The 15,484-nt window shown below is 38.4% G+C and overlaps 1 protein-coding gene across 13 annotated transcripts in view; it reads left to right on the forward strand.

The window, feature by feature from the left end:
* Positions 1 to 15,484, forward strand: part of PTPRF (protein tyrosine phosphatase receptor type F) — a 686,838-nt gene that overhangs the window by 125,979 nt on the left and 545,375 nt on the right. The window lies entirely within an intron of this gene.

The raw sequence follows: 15,484 nt of genomic DNA on the forward strand, positions 1-15,484 counted from the left end.
AGCCCCAGGATAGGTTTGCCTTAAGCCTTGGGCAAGGAGCCACACTCTCTCAGCCTCAGAGGATGGCAATGGCCAGCACCCTCTGAAGAAACCTCCCCAAAAAGCCCCATCATAGAGGGGCAGAGGGGTAGTGGTTCAAAGTGAAACTGGATCTCTTTGGCTGTGCTATCTCACTTCCTTTTTGCAGAGCTCTGTGTTCCTGGGAGAGGAAGGAAATGGGATGCTGTGGGCAGTTGCTAAGCAACTGAGGGGCCTGAAGGTGGCTGCTGCTTTAATGAGCTTAGCTTGGAGGCCGTTTGTTTGGAAGTGATGCTCTGACGGGGGTCCCTGGTGACCCCTGGGAAACTGGAATTCGACCCCTAAAGGGGTCCCAACCCTCAGGTTGGGAACCACTGTCCTAAACTGTGGAACGGCCTACCAGGAGAGATCCGTGTTATTACCACCTTGGATGCTTTTAAGAAGGCACTTAAGACAGATCTCTTCCGGCGTGTTTACCCACCCAACCCTGTATAGGAGCCTTATTAAATGAAATGTTCCACTCCTTTGATTATGAATGCTATGTTTGCTATGATTGTTACGTAATTTTATTAACAATGTCACTATTTTATTTATTGTATCCTGTATTTGTAATTTGTACCTATTTTATCAGATGTAATCCTGCCTCGATCCACAGGGACAAGCGGGAAATATAAATGAATTATTATTATTGTTAATATTATTACTTTAAACTTACTTTGATTATACTCTTCTAAGTGTTTTCCCTTTTAGTATGAGTGTTAAATCTGAACTATCAACTGTAATTTCTGGTCTTTGGTGTTCTAAACAGCCTCTACTGTTTGTTGTTCTTGCATGCCTTCAAGACATTTCGTTATGATGACCCAAAGGTGAACCTATCACTGGGTTTTCTTGGCTAGATTAACCTTCTCCGAGGTTGAGAGAGTGTGGCTTGCCTATAATCACCTGGTGGTTTTCCTTGGCCAGGCATGGATTTGAACCCTGGTCTCTCAGTGTCCTAGTCCAGCCCTCAAACCATTTGCATGTGTGAATCCTCAGAGGATAGATTAGAAATACAAACATTAAATTGTTTGGTTAAAAGAGTAACAATATAGGTATTCACCCTAAATACCTATAGCAGGGGTAGGCAACCTGCGGCCCGCGGGCCGGATGCGGCCCGGCAAGGCCTTGGGACCGGCCCCAGCCCAGTCCTGCCGCCGATTGCCGCCGGGGCCTTTGGGGGGCAATTGTCTATAGAAGCCTCAGAAACATGCATTTATATTACAATTTTTTTTAAAAATCAGCAAATTTTTTCACGTGTCCTCCATTTTTTTAAAAAAGTGTCTTCCATTTGAAAATTTTGTCCTACATTTGTCCTGGTTTATTTATATATTTAATTTTTTTTTTAATTTTTTATTTTTTAATGTTTTGGCTTCGGCCCCCCAGTTGTCTGAGGGACAGCAACCCGGCCCCCGGCTCAAAAAGGTTGCCTACCCCTGACCTATAGCAAGTTGGAGGCATGTATGTGTGCACAAAAGGTAGGTGCTCATCTTAGTTTCAACTAGTTTGTCAGCCATAATGCTTTAAACATAATGGAACCTTACTGGGGAGGGGGGGCATTCCTGTACCACTGCTTTCCTTTGACTCCTAACTTCTTCAAAGAAAAAGCCACAGAGCTTTCAAGATAACCCCAGCCCATGATGAGAGGCAACTGATAGCTGAAGTTCTCCCATCACTACAAGATAAATCTATTCCATCCATTACTTTCCTTCCATTTGATATAAGCCTGCAGCATGAAAGAGCAATCTGGCAAATGGTTCTCATTGCACTTGAAAGACAAACGGAAGAAAAATTAATTAATTATTTTGAAATCCATATTGTCATATGAAGGTACAAACAATAAACTGTGCACATGTTTTGTCAACTTGCCCTTATTAATTATTATGGCACCTATGAATGCAGGTTGGATTTATTTATGACACTATACATAAAAAAACCAAGAAAATTTATAATCAACAAGATGGACATTTTCTTTCTGTGTTACTGTTTTCTGCCATGCAGAACACAGTTACTTGCATTGTTCAATGCAAAACTAAGGAGGGAATAAAAAACATATGACATCCCCATTTTAATGAAACTGCCCTGTGTGAAGAAAATGCTGCATTTACCTCTGTTTCATGTATTGAAACATGATGCTTTTGCTTTTATAAGTGAATTGGCATCACCTCCATACTAGAGAGAGAGAGTAGTAGATTTGGGGAGCCTCAGATTTGAAAACATATTAAAAAGTAGGGAACAGCTCAATGAAAACTGAATATTAAGTAGCTGCAAAATATGGATTGACTGTTGGAGGAAGCTTTGATGGGGAAGAGAAGGTAATACAATATATAAATTTGAAATACTTATCATATGAGTAAACAATAAACTATCCTGGCGGATGGCATTGAATAGGAATTTTCCACACTGCAATATTTTTTGCACATCATAATAACAAAATCTGTCCTTAAAGTATATATGAGCTATACAAAAATAAGGCATGCCTTCCTGGATACCTTGGGAGAACTACATTGTGCTATTTGCTTATATTTATATGAACACAGTCTCAGATCATGGAGCTAAGAACTTAAAAAGAAGCTCCCTGGATATCTCCCAGTGTGCCATAAAGTGGGAAATAGCTACACACATTGGCAGATGCTTCAAAGCAAAAGTACCTCTTTACAATTCATGGGTCTTCCCTTTTGGTCTAATAATTTATGGAGCCTCTGCTCTTCTGTTCAACAGGGAGGAAATTGTCTCTAAAGCCCTCTAGTAGTAGAATGATATTTTAGTGTATGGCTTTGAATTATCAAAATCAATTTGGGGAATCCTTATTAATTTTATTTCCAAAGTTAATAAAAGTTATTGTTACCAGTTATAAAAGAAAACCTGCTTTTCTGTAGAGCATATTAGCTGTAACATTGATTTTGTGTTGAAAGTGTCTGAAAAGAGAATTTAGAGCAAATAAAAAATCTGTGAAGGTACATGTTTTGCTTGTATTCATAAAGATGATACTTCAGGGATTTATAAGAAATAGAAAGCCTTCTGCAGATTCTATGACATGTAGTAATTTGTGTCTTAAAACATCCCCAGTTTGCCTATAAAGGTCTTATCTCACCTCTGTAAAGAATTTATGTATTAATGCATATTTTATATTTTTCTGTTTTCGATCTTTGGTTGCTTTATAGATCTTGTAAATGGCAGTTGTATTGTATTTTGGAGATAATGAAAATATACGTATAATTTGATGTTACTAGGTTGACCATTATGTTGAACAGCAAGGATGCAAATGAGAAGGGAAAAGTCTGATTGTAACAAAAGTTGAGAGTTTGCCACCTGAAGCAGGCAGAGAAGTCCTGCCCCTATTTCCTTCATTGCCACTGCCACATCATAGCCCTATTCATATCTTATGCTTTTCTCAAAGAGCAAGAGAGCAAGGGTGGGTAGGCTCTTGGCTAGAGCAGCAACTGATGTACAAAGCAATAAATGGTACTTTCTACAGAACAGACTGCACCAGATGTCTGGTTCTAAAAGTGTCCATCTTAAGAGTCAGGCAATGTGGGCAAATTCCATGGTCTTGTCTCTCCAGCAGAAGCTGCTTGAAAAGGGGGAATATAGCTGCAGATGGACTGTGCTGTTGATAGTCGAGAAGCAATTTGGGATCCATGCTCAAGATAGCGTAGTGGCCTCCATGAGTAATTATGTCACCTTTTCTCACTAATATGGAAATTTGATTATTTGAAAGCTTAGTCCTTTTGAAGTCATTGAGAAAAGGCAGGACAAAATTATTTTAAACAAAATCAAGAAGTAGGCCAAGCTTTCAAATTAGTGCCACTTCCACAGCAGGAGTGGCGTAACCCATATGTGAACAGAGAAAGAAGTATCAGAAGCAAACTCTGAGGAAGGGAAATTCCATGCTTAAGCCTGCTCCTATTCATGAGACACAGTGTGTATTGTATTGCATTAATTTTTAGGAAAGCTGCCATGTTTGGATGTCTCCATAAACCACATCAAGAAAATATGCTAGAAAAAGAGGCAATACTAAGTATGGTATCCAAAACATTAATATTGCTATATCAGCACAATATGAGTGGGAAGAGGGAGAATTGCACCAAGAACCATGTCCAGATAGCATATTACAGATACCATCTCTCCCCCTCCACCAAAGCATGTAGTACAGAATTAGAAATATCAAGATACTTTACACATCAGATATATAAAGTTCCACAAGGTGCCATAATTTCAGGTTAGATATTTCTTATTTAGGCCTCTGCCTGCAAAGAAGTAAAGCCCTCCTCCCGACCACCATCTTGAGGGAGAGTGAAGCAGGCCAGCAACAACAGGCCTCTGCCTGCAAAGAAGACAAGCCCTCCTCCCGACCACCAACTTGAGGGGGAGTGAAGCAGGCCAGCAACAACAGGCCTCTGCCTGCAAAGAAGACAAGCCCTCCTCCCGACCACCATCTTGAGGGGGAGAGAAGCAGGCCAGCAACAATAGGCCTCTGCCTGCAAAGAAGACAAGCCCTCCTCCTGACCACCGTCTTGCTTGTCTTTATTCGGTTTTTATTGGTTTTTGTGAGGTTGTTTTTATGATGTGTACGTTTTTAAATGATTCTGTGAACCGCTTTGATCACCTCGGAAAAGCGGTATAAAAATAAAACATATTATTATTATTATTATTATTTTCTGAAGAGACTCCTCTTCAATAAAAGTTTGACAGAAGGATGACCCATTACTCTATTTTTGACTTGTTTTACTCAAGGAAACCTATGAACAGAAGAGAATATATATATATATATATATATATATATATATATATATATATACTGGTTTGTTAAATTTGCAAATCAGTGCCATTGTTCTGTATATACTGGACCTTAATAGTATGTCCTTACTCTTTAGGACATACTATTGACCCAATGAATACAGAATTCTGCTGACAGTAAGACCAGTGTGTAATGTTCCTAAGATCACTGAGAACGGTTCATTAAATCATTGTTTTGCAGTTGTACATAGAGAAGCATAAAGACCCCATTTAACACAAGGGGTACATTCCAGGACCATTAGCATATAATCAAACTCATGGATAATCACAAATGCTATTTTCTTACCCAAAATGAATGCCATCTGTATTACTGTATATATTCAACTACAAGTCGAGAAATTTATGCCCCCAAATGGACTCCAAAATCATGGGTTGACTTATATATGGGGCAATAAGTTAAGACTGCTTATAAAGTTCCTAAAAGTAGTACTCACCCTTCCTTCATAGCCAGGGATCTTGAAACAGCTCCCTGTTTGAATCCCTATGTGCTCTCCCTTCTCTGTGTGTGAGTTTATACCTCAACCTTCCTTCTTAGCCAGAGCTAACAAACAGCTGCTGAGACAAGGGAGAGCAAGAGAGAGTATGTCCAGGCTTGTATCCCATTTTGTAAGCCATGAGCCTTGGAAAAGCTGGTGGTAAAGGGAAGAGAGAGAGAGAAGTTTCTAACCCATTTTGCAAGACATGAGCCTTGGAAATACTGGTGGTATAGGGAGGGGGAGAGAGAGAAAGTATGTGCGCGTGTGTGTTTGCCAAGGTTTGTTTCCCCATTTTCCACAGTCTCGGGACTGTGACCCTTGGGAGAGGTCCAGAGAAGGAGATGTAGGGAGGGAAGTGGTGCTTTGTTTCCCCCTAGATCTTTTGTTACATGCCCCAGTCTTTGACCCTCCATGGTTTTAGCCCCAAAACCTGCCCTCGACTTATACATAAGGTTGACTTATACACGAATATATATGGTATTTCATCACAAGATGGTTGTGGATTGTAGCACCAGGATGATATTGATGGGAAGATATTAGGAGCAGACATTGTCAGTAGTTGAATATTGATGTCAGGAGCAGATGATGCTGAAGGTTGGGGAGTTGGAACCTTTTGGAAGAACATTGTAATTGGATGTTGTCTCTTTCTTTTTAACTCATCAAATAGTTGCTATAGAGGTTGTAATACTTCAGTGATCATATAGGTGATTTTAATGCTGTATTCTATTCAAGGATAGAATTCCATTATTTTTTCCTTTAATGTCTATGCAATTGTAACACTTTGGTAAATTTCTCTAATGTCCACATTGCTGGTTCTGCTTCGATTTCTTCCTCCTCCTCTGAACAAGTTCCTCCAATTCTGCATTGGTTATCACTTCTTCATGGGTGTTGATATGTTCCTCAACTTCTTCATCCAGCATGTCAGAAAATTCTTCTCCGCTAACTTGTATTGCTTCATACTTGTATTGATTCTCCTAACATTTCCATCACTCGGGGGGGGGGGGGGGGCTGAAAATCTTCCACAGTGTCACTCCATAAATTCTTTCAGTGGATGTTTACAGTTTTAATTGTAGCTTTGGTTAATGTTTTTGCATCAGCATTAGTGAAAGATTTCTAGCACTGTGTTATGTCCATATTAGAGACTGCATCAATTACTGCTACAGTGTAATCAAATACCAGGTGGGTATATGTGGTCTTGGCAAAATGAATGATGCCCTAGCCAAGGGGCTGAATCAATGAGATTGTATTGGGAGATTACAAAACTATATCACCATTTTCATTTTCATAGCAAACAGATTCACGATGACTAGATGCATTGTGTACTGTTAATAGGACGATTAAATGTCAGACCTTCCTTTCACAGATATTTTATTCACTCCTGGCATGAAGCATTGGTGAAACCATTCTATAAGCAAGATGGCTGTCACCCATGCTTTATTACTGTGCTTCCAGAACACAAGCGGATAGTTGTTTTTTTGTTTTCAGCAGCATGTGGGTTCTTTGATGTGTAGACTACACCTGGCTTTATTATATGTCCTACAGAATTGCTACATAAAACCAGAGTTAATCTTCCTTTCCATGCTCTATGCCCAGGTGCTGCCTTTGCAGTTTTATGAATGTAGTTCAGAAGAGCTCTGTTTCATCATAATACTATGTTTTGGATGGTATCCTGTCTCCTCAAGGAACTTCTTATATTCTTCTGGAAATGTGGCAGCAACCTTTTCATTGGCATAATCTTTACGATTTTTAATCCATACCTGTTCCTAAACCTGTGCAGCCAACCCTTACTCGCATTACTTCTTGCTTGGTGGCACTCATCTCAGCCCCGCTGAAGTCTTCATAAAGACTCGATGCATTATGGTGCAACACCTTGCCATCCGTGGGAACACATTTTCTATTCATGTCTTCCACCTGCAAATGTAATGCCTTTTCCATTTTAACTATGCATTTACCATGTAATCTGGACATTAACTTTGGCTGTTTGAGGTATGACAGCAATACTACCATGGATTTCTTTTTCCTTTTTCACAATTCCGTGGATTCAACATTGGATCTTACTGTAGATCTTAGCAACCTCAGAGGATGATGTCTTTCTATCCTTATTAAGTTGAGAACTTTTCACTTAAAAATGCTTTAAGCCTTCTTTTAGGAATATCCAAATTGCCAGCATAATCACTCTTGAATATTGGACCCATTTGTTAAACAACACAAGTACTTTACTAGCATGAGTGACTAATGGGTGAGTAGTATAGAGAGAATTAGGCATGAGACAGCATGCAAACATTACTAACAGATGGGCAGCTGAACATGAGGTAGTGTGAATAGCATGAGCAGTGTGAGGCAGTGGAAAGCAGCATGAGGGGGTCTTGGCAGATAACTGAAACCATGTTAGATAAATCTACGTTAAATGGGGTATCTTATGTATCTTCTCTTAAAGCAAATCACAGCAAAACAATAGCCAACATGGCTCTCAATGTGTAATTGTCAAACCCCATATAATTTTCTTAGCAAAAATATCCTCAGTATATGAAATGCAATCAGATATTGAATTATGTGTGCATTTATTATTTATTCTTCACAATTAATTTATATATAGAACATTAAAACCTCTCTAGTTTTAGCCTCTTCATTTTTTTTGCATTTAGTTGTCTTATCTTTATTTAACTTAGTTAAATGTATATTGTTGTGTTTTCCAATTATATTGTGTAAGTGTCAATGCTTTTGCTTTTGCTATTTATATCAGAATATTTTCTAGCATATTTTCTTGTATGCTCAGCTTTTATTCATTTTTATTCATTCGAGTTTTATATCGTTGTATTAGGCCTTTGAAATGAAAACAAATGAGGCAGTATGGGTAGGGGTTTGAGTACTGGACTAGGACTTTGGGAGACCAGGGTTTTAAGCATTGATTAACACTGGAAACCCACTGAATGGTCTTGGGCAAGCCACACTTTCTCAGCCTCAGAGGGAGGTAAAGGCAAACCCTATCTGAACAAATCTTATGAAGAGACTCCTGTGAAATATAGAGTTACCAAAATTTTATAGTTGTCTTAGTATTCTGTTTGTTTTGAAAATGAATTACTATAAGTTGTTCAAAGCTCCAGACCCCATATAGGGATAAAAATAATTGACATTAGTTAGATTTTTAAAAAGATTATTATTTGAATGCCAAAACTTCATCTCTTTTTTTAAAATCTGTTCTTCAAGTGTTTCAAATAATAAAAGCCTTTGCACCATAAATATATGCTACTTATATCTCATTTAGACCTTTAGAAGCTAGATTCTAAATAGAAAACATTGAATTTTTCCCTATCAGTGTTAGGGTCTCCAAATAATGTGCAAATTGGATAAAGGAGTAAATGCCACAAAGAGAGTGGTTGTATTTGGCTGAAATATATAAGTCAATATTATAGGAAGCAGCATATCTGGATATTATAAATGTTCACTGAATTCCGATGAATGAGGAAATCTAATTATTCACCTGAAACCCCTGTATATTGGCATGCCAAATTGTTAGATTGGATGCTAATTTAAGGTTGGTTATAAGAAAGCAAGAGAGAATCATTTATTTCAATTAAAGCTACCACTAAAGCTTAGCAGAACTTTATGCTTGCTATCTCATTAAGGAAAAGTAGCAATACCTTGCAACATTGTTGGTCCTTGATATGGGTTCAATCTGTATATTAATTTAAACAAAATTGTAAGAAACATATTATAAAACGATTTAAAGAAAGAGAGCAATTCATTATTTTTGGAGCAGGATGGGAGTTGTACAACCCCTTATATGTTATTAGAGCGCAACTTTTAACATACTTTATCATTGACTATGCTGGCCAGGGATGCTGGCAGTTGCAGTCCAACAACATTTGGAAGGCTGTACAGTTTCTTCCTGTTTTAAAGGATTATAAAGCACAAAATGTGTTCTGCATTCAAAGCCACAGCTGTGTTAGTCTGGAAAGTCAATATGCAAAGGGATTTAGTAGCACCTTTGAGACTAGCTGAAAGAAAGAAGCTGGTAGCTTGAGCTTTCATAGACTTGAGCCTATTGAGACCACATGTATCTGAGGAAGTAGGTTCAAGTCTATGAAAGCTCATGCTACCAGCTTCATTCTTTCAGTTAGTCTCAAGTCTGCTTCTGGGTCCTATTGCATACTGATAGTGGTTCTGGGTTAACTATTAGTTAGTTAACTAGCTCATATGTTCAAATGTTCAACATAATCAATCGGCAGCTGATCAGTTAATAAAAATGTCTTGAGCAACAGTAGACTTTAAGCTGATACTGAAGGTTTACCCTGTTTTTTTTCCTTGTAGTGATCAATGGAGTTTAGAATGGTTATGATGCACACTGAGGTGTATGTTCTAGGATATAGTTTTTTGACCACTGCATCTCCTGTGTGGTAAAATAGTGGAATAACTGTGAAAGTACAGCACATTTTAAAATCAATCTGCATATAGCAGTTACTGGCAAAGGATAAAAGCCTATTCAAATAGCTGCAGCCACAGAGTTTAATACTAATGTTTTCATAGGGCACATAGAAGTCATTACATATATTTCATCAGAAGACATAAATCATTAGGGTTTGAGAGCACAGCTGGAGATGGATTGTCAGAAACTCCAATTAAATGTCTACTCTGAAAGTGGGTAATGATGTAATGTATAACCCACAACTTTGGAGAGTATTTGTGGCCAAGGAGCAAGACATCACTAATTTTCAGCAATTAGAAAATGACTTTCTGCTTAAGAAATGCAGTGTCATAAATATCTGCTAACTGTTTCTTCAACTGCACAGGATTAATTCTACCCTGCAAAGTCGATTGCAGGTACAAGGGACAGATTAATGAGAATGCTCTGCTGAAAATTCTCCTCTTGATCTTGGCATTAGATTTAGAGTTTTTAATTAGTTCAGATTACAATTTGAATTGCACACAGTGAAACAGATGATTTGTGTTCATCCGGAGGTTTCAACAATCTGTGGAATTGTTGATTTTTTGTAAAGAGCTACTGATAGGTTTATATTTCTAAGGCTGTGTCTAATAAATAGACTCTAATAGAATTATTTCGCACTGCAGGTAAGAGCTCACATGAGTGAATAGTCTTCCACATATTTTTATAATATGTTGTTTTTAACCAAATTTTTGTCCTGTGTTTTTATGCAGTCACATTCAGAGTAAACAATAATAGAATGCTAAATAAGCATAACCCCCACTAGATTCAAGGTTGTTTAGAATCATATTTCTCCATGATGTACATGTTGGGGGAATTATATTTATGGAGGAATCATGTAAGGGCAAGGCATAGGCTTATTACAACAACTAGGCACAATCTTCAGTTTTAGATAATAGGAGGTTTATTTGCTAAATGCCTGCTCTTCTGCAGTGATTTAACCTTGGAATGCTTCAAGAAAAATATATGAGGCTAAAGTTATGATGTGTATTCATATGAGTTATTTCTGAATGTGAACACTTTCACATATATATTTAATGTGAGTGTAATCAAGATGTTTGAAGACTTGTCTATCTACTTCCCCTTAATCATGTTGCAGTGTATAATTTAATGCACAATGAAAGATAACAGGCCCTGGAATTTCTCTCTGTGGCTTTGATTTGAAAACTGATCTCTGTATTCAGATGATTTTACAGATGAATTTCCCCCCACCATGGTGCATACAATAATTCAATTTTAGCAAAGAGATCACTTTCAGAGTAACTTAGAATTACTGATTTATATTATCAAAAGATCATACAGAACTAGATTTTGCCATGTTATTTGCTGAAGTAGAAACAGTTACTCCTTTGAAAGCATTTGTTTAAAGGTGGAGAATGAATTAATTAATGAATAAAATATTGGTGACCTCATTTACTCAACTCTGTATATTTACTGTTTACACAAAGAAATGCAAGGTGAAGAAAGGCCACAGTTTCAAGCTAAAAGAGATTTGTTTAGCACTAGTATAGAGAGATGTTGTGGGGAATCTAGCAACTGAGGTCAAAGGACTACAGGAAACAGAATAGCCATCTTTTTAGCTCTGAAAGGGGGAGACCCTTCTTATGAAGTGTCGGCCACAGTAACAAAGGCCCGATGCAGATGGGCAAAAAGCACTGTCCCGGAGCCGATTTAAGGGCTTGGGAGAGCGGAGCGTCCCCACGCTCCTAAACCCTACTGTGCTCTTGTGGCACCATTTTGGTGTGTGCACCTTCAGATAGCACGTGTGCCGATGATGTGCGTTGTGCCTCTGTCCGCCCCCCCCCCCCCGGTCTGTCCAGCCCCAAAGCTAATAAGAAGTTAGAAAAGTGTGTTTATGTATCTGTGCATGGTGAAGGTAAGTGCTGTAAAATGTATTGCATCGTGAATTTATCTATTAATCATTAGCTGAATTTGACATCACGAAATTTTACTCCAGGAATTAAATCCTAAAATTCAACTCTTCAAAAAGTTACAGCATGGGAATCAATTCCCAGGGAAGAAAATACTGTAGAAATGTATACAGTTGTCCCTCCATATTCGCTAGGGTTAGGGGAACAAGACCTCCGTGAATATGGAAAAACCGCAAAAAACAGAAACACTGTTTTTACCTGAGAGGACACCTCTCTAGGAATCTCTAGGTCCTCCAGTGCAACTCTGTGGTCAATGTCCTGTCAGGGATGATGGGAGTTGTAGCTCTTCACCTCTGGCTCGAACTCACCACCTTGTTACGCACCGGCGCTGACCAGTTTTGGTCAGTGGTTAAAGCTTTGCTCTAAAGCAGCAGAGTTACAGAGAATAGGCTGAAGACCCTGACAAACTCTCCAAGCCTTCTCACTCTTGCTTCCACAGAAGTCTTCACACTTCTTCAGGATCCAGCTGGCTCTTGTCTCTTGACTCAAGACACCAGACAACTCAGTAGTCTTATATAAAAGATCTACTTTATTCTACTATATACAGCTCCAAAACTATCCAATACAACTCCTCACTACTACCCACACAATACATTGGGATTCATAGCCATTATTATAGTCATTGCAAAATATCACCCACTGTTGTCTGTTTCCACCCAGTGGGCATGTACATCCACTCTCATTGGTTCTCTTGGTTTAACCCACAATTAATGATTTCATCATCTCAGCCTTGACCACTTAACAATTCTCAGGTGTGTTCAATTATCCACTTTGCATTTCTGTCCTTGGCATTTAGGACTTGCTAATTCCATTACCTTTTACACCTGTGTGGCTTCTATTTGCTTCTGCTGAGTCACCCTGACTCTCACATACATGTTTTATTTCTTTCACTGTATATCCCATGTTGCATTTTCCTTAACAATCCCCTCTGAAATAAAATATTGTATGTGGCTTACAACGTCATTCCAACCATTTGTGTCAACCTTTCATGTTTTTCCACTGTCAGTGCTTTAGTAAACAAATCTGCTATGTTATTTTGTGTTTCTATGTACCTCAACTCTATTTCTCCTTTTTGAACCATGTCTCTTACATTTTGGTACCTTACACCCACATATTTGGTTCTGTTCTTCAAACTTTCTGTTTCAGCCATCGCTATGCACGATTGCGAATCTTCCTGAATTTCAACAGGTACTCTGAAATTTTCGTTCAAGTCATTTAACAATTGTTCAAGCCATTGTACCTCGTTCACAATTTCGTTCAAAGCTGCAAACTCTGCTTCAGTTTTGCTCAACGCTACATTTGTTTGTTTTCTGCTTCTCCATACTATGGGACTTTCACTATACTTGATTATCATTCCTGTAACTGACTTCTTGTCTCCTAATTCTGACGCAAACGAACTGTCTACGTAGCAATCTAAATCTGCATTACTGCTTCTGATGATTAATTTTTTGTCTAGGGTCCCTTTCAAATATCTTAACAAGTGTTTTACAGCTGTCCAATCCTCAACTTTAGGATCACAAAGTCTTCTAGATAAAACGTTCACAGCATACGAAATGTCTGGTCTAGTGTGGCAAGAAATGAACTGTAGAGATCCTATTATGCTCCTGAAAAATGTCTTGTCCTCAAAATCTCTGGTTGTTGGTTCAGATACGAAACCAGTTGTCATTGGAGCTTTAACTACCTTAGCATTCTGTAGTCCACACTTTTCTATCAAATTTTCAATCTTCTTTCTCTGGCTTAGCAAACAATGTCCTTCTTGTGTCCATTCAACATTAATGCCTAAATAAGACTTCAACAAACCTAAATCCTTCAAAACGAACTTTTCTGACAACTCTCTCTTAACTGACTCTATTTCCTGTTTTGACTTTGCTGCCACGCACAAGTCATCCACATAGATCACCAACACTATGTCTCCTTTTGTATAAACACAAGCATCTGCTACGCTCCTTTTGTATCCTAACTTAACTAACTCATCATTAATGCACAAATTCCAAGCTCTGGCACTCTGTTTTAAACCATACAATGCCTTCTTCAACCTATAAACTTTCTGACTTCCATTCTCCTCAAAACCTTGTGGCTGTTCCATAAAAATTTCTTCATCTAAATTTGCATTTAAATAAGCTGTCTCAAAATCAAAATGTTCAACAACTAAATTCCTCCTTGCTGCTACAGCTAATACCATTCTCAAACTTTCTGGCTTTGCTGTTGGAGAGTAAGTCTTGTCAAAATTATCATACTGCTGTTGTGCAAATCCCTTAGCTACTAACCTAGCTTTGTACTTAATGCTTCCATCAGGCATTTCCTTTCTCTTATATACCCATTTACAACCAATCACTTTCTTATCTCTGGGTCTATCAACAATTTCAAAAACATTTTTGTTCATCAGGCAACTAAATTCACTATCCATTGCTTCACACCATCTTTCCTGTTCTTCCCTAGAAAAGGTTTCCAACTCTTCAAAACTCTCAGGCTCTTCTACTACTGTACAAGCTCTTGCCTGTGTCACAACAAATCTATCTGGTGACTTTCTAACTCTGTGACTACGCCTGGGTATGAATTCTGTCGTTCTGCCTCTCTCTTCATCACTGTCTGCACTAGAAGTTGTTGTCTTTCTGCTAAATCTTTTGTCTTCTGTCATTCTAGTGGTTACTGGTCTAGATTGTGTCTCCCCATCTGAGGTGCTACCACTACTGCTAGTAGAGGCTTCTGGCTTGACTGAAACCCCTCCGTTTCCTGAAGTTGGTTCAGTCTGTGCTTCCTGCTCACTTGAGCTACCTAACCTCAAGAACACTTCTTTGTTGGCATGCAGCTTGTCCCAGCCAGCATGTCTCTCAAAATTTGCAGACCTGGAGTACTGCACTTCTCTTCCTCCCAAAAGAAACTTGTAGCTATTCCCTGAGTATCCTAAAAACATAAGTCTTTTACTCTTGGGTTCTCCTTTTCTCCTAAAACAAGCAGGTATGTATACATGTGCATATTGTCCAAAAACTCTTAAGTATTTAAAATTTGGCACTCTCCCATACAATACCCTGTAGGGAATGTCTTCAATCTCTGAATGATACAACCTGTTGCTTATGTGTATAGCAGTCAGAGTAGCTTCACCCCAGAAGCTGTCTTTTACTCCGGCATCTGCCATCAGGCAAGCAGATATCCTTTTAATGTCTTGGATTTTCCTTTCTGCTAAACCATCCTCACTTGGACAAGCAGGATTAGTGGTTTCATGTCTTATCCCCACCTTCTGAAACCAATTATACAGCTGGTTGTTTAAAAATTCGCCACCTCTATCTGTAACAATAGTTCCAACTCTGCTATCAAATTGTCTTTCTACCATCCTTACCCATGCTTTCAAACTTTGCCCAGCATCAGACTTATTTTTCAATATTCTTACAAAAGCATACCTTGAAAATCTGTCCACAATTACTAGGAAATACTTGCTTCTTCCTAATGACAAACAATTTGCTTGGGCTACATCTGCATGTACAAACTGAAATGGTCTTTGAGCAATTCTTCTGGATTTCTTAGCTACTGGAAAAGCTCTGACCTTGACTTGATTACAAACAGTACAGTCTAAATGATTTTTGCATTCTGCTACTTTTAGATCTGGACACATGCTTATTAAATTCTTTAGACACTTGAAACTAGCATGGCCAAATTTTCTATGGAGCTCATGTATGCAGTCTTTGTGCAATGGAACATTATCAATACTGTTGGCATTCTCTACCTTGTAATTATCAACATTTTCTTCCAAGAAATAAAGCTTATCCTTTTTCAAACCTATG

The sequence above is a fragment of the Sceloporus occidentalis genome, unplaced genomic scaffold (assembly GCF_023333645.1).
Source record: "Sceloporus occidentalis isolate IW3139 unplaced genomic scaffold, rSceOcc1.0.p SCAF_3, whole genome shotgun sequence".
Lineage (NCBI taxonomy): Eukaryota > Metazoa > Chordata > Lepidosauria > Squamata > Phrynosomatidae > Sceloporus > Sceloporus occidentalis.